The sequence below is a fragment of the Mus caroli genome, chromosome X (assembly GCF_900094665.2).
Source record: "Mus caroli chromosome X, CAROLI_EIJ_v1.1, whole genome shotgun sequence".
Taxonomy (NCBI): domain Eukaryota; kingdom Metazoa; phylum Chordata; class Mammalia; order Rodentia; family Muridae; genus Mus; species Mus caroli.
Genome location: NC_034589.1, coordinates 31394214 through 31400270, shown reverse-complemented (window position 1 = coordinate 31400270; position 6057 = coordinate 31394214). Strand labels below are relative to the sequence as shown.

Below are 6057 nucleotides of genomic sequence, written 5' to 3'. Positions count from 1 at the left end.
TCTGCATTTGTTCCCGTCAGTATTTTGTTCCCCCTTCTAAGATAGACTGAAGCATCTACACTTTGGTCTTCCTTCTTGCGCTTCATATGGTCTGTGAATTGTATCTTGGGTATTCTAAGTTTCTGGGCTAATATCCACTTATCAGTGAGTGCATACCATATGTGTTCTTTTGTGATTGGGTTGTTTTTGTTTTTTATCATCTTTTGCCAACTCCAGGAAATTCAAGTTCCGTAGGGCATTCCCAAGGATAAACCATAATTGAACAAGCTCATTTATGACTCAAAACCAAATATATAAGCACGCCCAGGAGATAAGGTATCAGCTTGTTCAGGAGCACCTTGCAAAATCAATGTATACTTTAGTCCCCACTGACACCTATAGAAACACAGCATAATTGTCAACACTGATGTGGGACCAGAGGCTCTACCAGTATGCTTTCTCCTGTGGGCTTTCTCTGGATCCCAATAGGACTGACACAGTCATACCACAAACCATGAGCTGGCAAGAGAAGACAACACCCTGGTTTCAGAAGAGGGACTGACCCTCTTTTAAGGTAAATCACATGAAGACCACATGGTACTTCTAATTCTAGCCCCATTTAGCAAACTTCTTCTCATTATGTTGTGACTCTTTCTCCTGGCTCTTATGTGGCTTACACTTTACATAACTCATAAAAAAAAAAAAAAACACCAAACCCATCACAGGTTAAACAGGAGTCCAGGTTTTATTATATTAAAAGTATCACTATGAAATTATAAGAATAAATACATATTGGCAGAGAAATGCTAAGAGATTGGTTAGATGCTCTTGGAACTACTAACATGGGGTTTGGGGAAATCAGGAAGGCTTGCTCATCAACATTCACTGCCTGTGTGCCAGTCCTTTCCTGTCCTTGGGGATGCAAAAACATCCCTGGTCTGGGAGAGTCAGGAGGATAGAGGAGGGGCTTTATTTACAATGAGATGTTTCTATGCTTTATGCACACCTTCAAATGCTCAAAGAGCAATGTCCCTGTGCCAACCCACCCTGGCCTATCAAGTCTCTGCAGGATTGGTCACACCCTCCACCAGCAAGGCCAGAAAAGGATGCCCAGCCAGGGAAGGGGGTCCACAGGCAGGCAACACATTCAAGGACTGTCCCACCTCCCCCTCTCTGATCCAGTTGTTTAGGGACCCACATGAAGACCAAGCTGCATATGTGCTATACATGTGGTGGTGATAGGAACTCAGCCCCATCCCACATACTAGCTCTTTGGTTGGTGGTTCAGTCTCTGGGAGCCTGCAATGGTCTAGGTTTGTCCACTCTGTTGCTCTTACTGTAGACTCCCCATCCTCCCGGTGTCCCCAAATTCTTCCCCTAACTCTTCCACAAGACTCATGAACTCCATCTAATGCTTGGCTGTGGGTCCCTGCATCTGTTTTCATTGCAGCCTTTCAGGGGACAGTTATGATAGGCTCCTGATGATCTCTTTAGTTTGCAGGACTAAATTCTACTTTTTGTTTTTGAGAGGACAGCCATTAAGTTCATCTGCCTCTTCCTTACTGTCATTTTTAAAGAATGAGGTTGACTGTCCTATCATTCCTTGACTTGTGATGCTCACTGATGCTGCCGTATTGTGCCTTGACTTGGACTTCACCAGTGATCACCTGCATAGACATGCTTCTTGAGAACTATGACAATACCTTTTCCTGAAAAAAAGACATTCTCTCTTGTCCTTGAAACAAATTTAATAATGTGCGCTCAGCAGATCTTTGAGTTCAAGGCCAGTCTGCTCTACAGAGTGAGTTACAGGACAGCCAGGACTATACAGAGAAACCTTATCTCAAAAACCCCCCAAACAAAATAAACAACAATGTAACAGAACTGCAGCATATAGCTTGATAATATCTGTGTGCTATTCTGGGTCAGCAAAGTAAAACTGTCCTTGTAAAACTATCCTGAAAGATCTCATTTCTTGCCATGAATTCTTCAGTGGAAAATTGATGGGAAGATTGACAGGTGGCAATTCTAAGCTTATTCTCTAGTCACATTGCTAGCTTGGCTGAAGCATCATCACCTTCCCCAGCATGACTGGTTACACAGACCCCTCCCCTCCCCCACCATGTCAGAATAGCAATGATCTCACAATAGGAGGTGGTCTGACTACCACCTCAGCCTGGAGGGGTATGCAGAACCCCACCCATCCTCACCCATTACCACACTCACGTCAAGCAGGCTGGCACCAGCCCAGACTGGTGAGTATCTAAGAATCTATTCTCATATTGCCAGGTGTAGCTGGGGTTACACAGTCGGTACAGCAGCCCACAATGGTGAATTCCCAGGTCAGCCAGAGCCATTTTCATACTCCCTGGCCTACTGGGGTCAATCAGAATGGACACCATCTCAGTTTAGTAAGAGACTCAGTTTAGTAAGATATCCTGGGGTATCCTCCTAATACTCCCTGGTCTAGCTTGGGTTGAACAGCCTTTACGCTAGCCAAGATAACCTAGTGTAGGATCAAGAGCCCACCTTACTGAATCATCCTGACACTCAGATTTGAGTTTGGGTCAAGCAGTTCACTGACCAGCCAAGTCTGGTTAGTTCCCCAGACCCCTGTCCTTCTGCAACTGTTCAGACAAGTGATTCAAGACACAGTCCCAGGAAGACAATGTATGAGGTCATTCTAGTGAGTACCTTGTGTCCCCACCTTCCTGTTGCATACACTTAGAGCCTGAGCAATACCCCAGCCTGTTGAGTGATCATGACTCCCTCTCTAGTACTTTCCTCTGACTCCCAGGCCTAGTTCAGGTCAAGCAGTTGAACATAGTTGGTATGTGACCCACAACTGTGAATTCCTCTGCCATCTTCAGAGTCTCTGGCCCAGTTGGCATCAAGGAGACTGGGCACTAGGCCAGACCAGTGAGTGGTCAGTCATTGCTCTCCCATACAGCCCTCACACTCTCAAACCTAGTATGGATCACCTTGTTACTCAGCTTCCCAGTCATATAGTACCTTAGAACCTTGCCAGTCCACACCATTACTGAACTCTCAGACCCAGCTGGGGGATTCAAAGCATGGCTAGCAGTTAAGACTGGTTCATCATCATGACATTCCCCACATCACATTCACACTACTGAGCTAGCTGAGGCAGATAAGATTATATTCCATCCAAGCCTGATGAGAGATAAAGAGCCTATGCTGCTTGAGTGGTACTAGCCATTGCAGGCCTAGTTTATTGTGCACAGTCTACACTCTAGCCAAGCCTGATGAAAGATCTGGACCATTGTGCTCTCTGGACATGTCCACAAACCCACATCACTGTTGGTAGGGATTGAGACCCCATACTCTAGTATCACTCTCACATTCCCATGCTTGGTCCCACTCCAGCAGCTCCCAGGCAAGCAATATTCCTTTGTGACCCAGACCCATGCCCTCCTCTACCTGCTCAGATTTAAAGAGTGATCTCACAGTCACAGGCAGACTGTGGACCAGCTCAACCAGGTAAATTATCTTGATCCTATTTTCTCCTTCCATCACAACCCTTCCAGGTCTAGCTTGAGTCAAAAATCCTTCAAACAAGCTCAGCCTGCAAGGGAACCATATTTTTGTTCTTCTGTGTCATCCCCACAGTGGTTGACTTGCAGTCAGGCTGCCTGTTCTTAAGCCTACTTTGGTAAGTGATCAAATTCTGAATGCTCCTCATCCCTGACAAGCCTCTCTCTCTCTCTCTCTCTCTCTCTCTCTCTCTCTCTCTCTCTCTCTCTCTCTCTCTCTCTCTGTCACATACACACGCGCGCACGCACACAGAGAGGGAGAGGGAGAGGGAGAGGGAGAGGGAGAGGGAAAGAAAGCTAACGATTCCATGACTTGAGGATCAAGAAATGAGACTAGAAGAAACAATGAGTATCAAGACTCTTCCTCTTGTGTACCCTCCTAACATTCACAGGCCTTGCTTGGACTACGCAGCCTGAAGAAGAGATCAACCCAGTGGTAGACCAAGATTCACCATTAACCAGCCATCTCTGAGCTCTGGTGAAGTAGATCACAGATTAGCGCATTCTGGTGAGTGTCCCAGACCACTGTCTCCATTAAAGCCCCATATTCTCAGCCCAGACTGCTATTTGGCCAAGATCCAGCTCTACCATCACATCCTCCATCTACAAGGCCCTGTAATTATCACAAAGCCTGGTGAATTCGTACAAATCTCACTTGCCATAGCCCTCCTCATCCCAACTTAGCTGGAGTCAATCACATTGTACATCATAGAACTCAAGATATGGTCCTCTTGTTATGGCACTAATACACCCTAGTAGTTTGAGCAGCAATGCCTGTCCTCTAGCCTGGCCTGGTGAATGACCCAGACCTCTGTACTTCCAAGAACATCCTCACATTCCAGGTTTAGAATGGCTTCAGCAGCCTGGGCACCATCCAGCCTGGTGAGGAGAAAGATTGACTTCATGCTCCATCCCTGTACTCCTTGGCCTAGTTCAGGTCAAGCAGCTTGCATGCCTGCCAAGTCTTGTTAGTGACCCAGAATGTTGTCCTCATGCCTCACTGCAGTCTACAATGTGGCCCCACAATCTCAGGCATACTGTGTACCAGACCAGACTGGTAAGTGACAGACGCATGATCACTCTACTGGGCTAGTTCAGGTCACGTAGCCTGCACACAATCCATCTCTTTTTGGCCTAGAACTTGGTCCTTCCTTGTTATCCCCATATACACAGAGCTGTCTGGGACTATGTCACCTACCTACCAGTATACTATGGGGAGTGTTCAATGGCAGGCACTCCCTCACTCAGGAGCCTAACAAGCCAAGACTTGTTTAGAACAAACAATAAGGGTAGCAGAAGATCATCCTAATTGATTAGGACTCTTATTCCACACCATCTCATACACCCTGGCCTAGCTTGAATCAAGCAGTTTGCCCATCAGTACAGCCTAATAAAAACCCAATAAATACACTTGCCTTCATCACCCCCACAGGCCTAACTTTGGTCTTTTAGCCTGAGCCAACAGTAGAACCTGGTTACTTATCAAAATACTCCCTAATGTGCCTTCCTCACCCTCCCAGGCTTAGCTCAGGTCCAGCTGATCACAGGTCAGCACTGCTTTGTCAATCACTCAGACACTTGCCCTTCTGCGCCATCTCCAGAGTTTCAGACCTAGTTGGGGCCAAGCAGCCCAAGTACTATCCAGAGTAGAGAGATGTCTAGAGAGTGCCATCCTACACCACTCCCATATCCCAGTCCTGGCTTAGTCATTCAGTTTGCTTCAGTTTCATGACTGATCCAGGACCCTACCCAACACACCATTACATAGTTCCCAGGCTCATACAGTTTCAAGCAGTCTGGGCATTATCCTAAGATCCTAAGTGATTCACTGCCTGGGCCAGTCCACTGTCTAGTTGGAGCTAACCATATTGTGCACCATTCTAGCCTGGGGACAGCTTAAGATCTCAAGGTCCCACTGCTGGAAGAGCACCACTCCAGCCTGGCAAGAGCTCAAGGTCCTTTCCACTATTCGCTGTGAACCATCCCAGTCTTGAGAGAGTTCAAGGTCCTTTCCGATACTGGCGAACTAATACTCCCCAAAGCCTTCAGTCACTCAGCCTGTGCACAAACCAACCTCCTAAGTGACTCTTGTGCCATCTGAGTCTCTGGACCAGCTGAGGTCAATATACCTGATCACCAGCAGCAATTGGTAAGTAATCAAGACCCTGTTCAAACTGTTAGGCATAGCATGGATCACAATTCTTGTCCACCAATCTTGGCCTGTTGAGTCACCCATAACTCTGCTCATCTATAACATTAACAGACCCCCAGGCCTAGCTTAAGATATGCCCTTCTGTGCCAATACACAGTGCCAGAATAAGCTGGGGTCAAGCTACCTTCTTAGTGGCCCATACTGGTACATGACCGATGCTACCATCTCTACACTCCCGAAACAACTTAACAATCACAGTGCGGGTTGGGACCAAGTAGCCTAGGAATAAGACCATCCTCATAGTCGGTAACCAAGGTGATCTACTCAGCACCATCCCCATACTGCCTGTCCCAGCTCTGGTCAGGCAGCGTT

At 46.8% G+C, this 6057-nt stretch overlaps 1 pseudogene; it reads left to right on the top strand.

Moving 5' to 3' along the window:
• Nucleotides 1–3462: 3462 nt before the first annotated feature.
• Nucleotides 3463–6057, top strand: part of LOC110286901 — a 24615-nt pseudogene continuing 22020 nt past the window's right edge.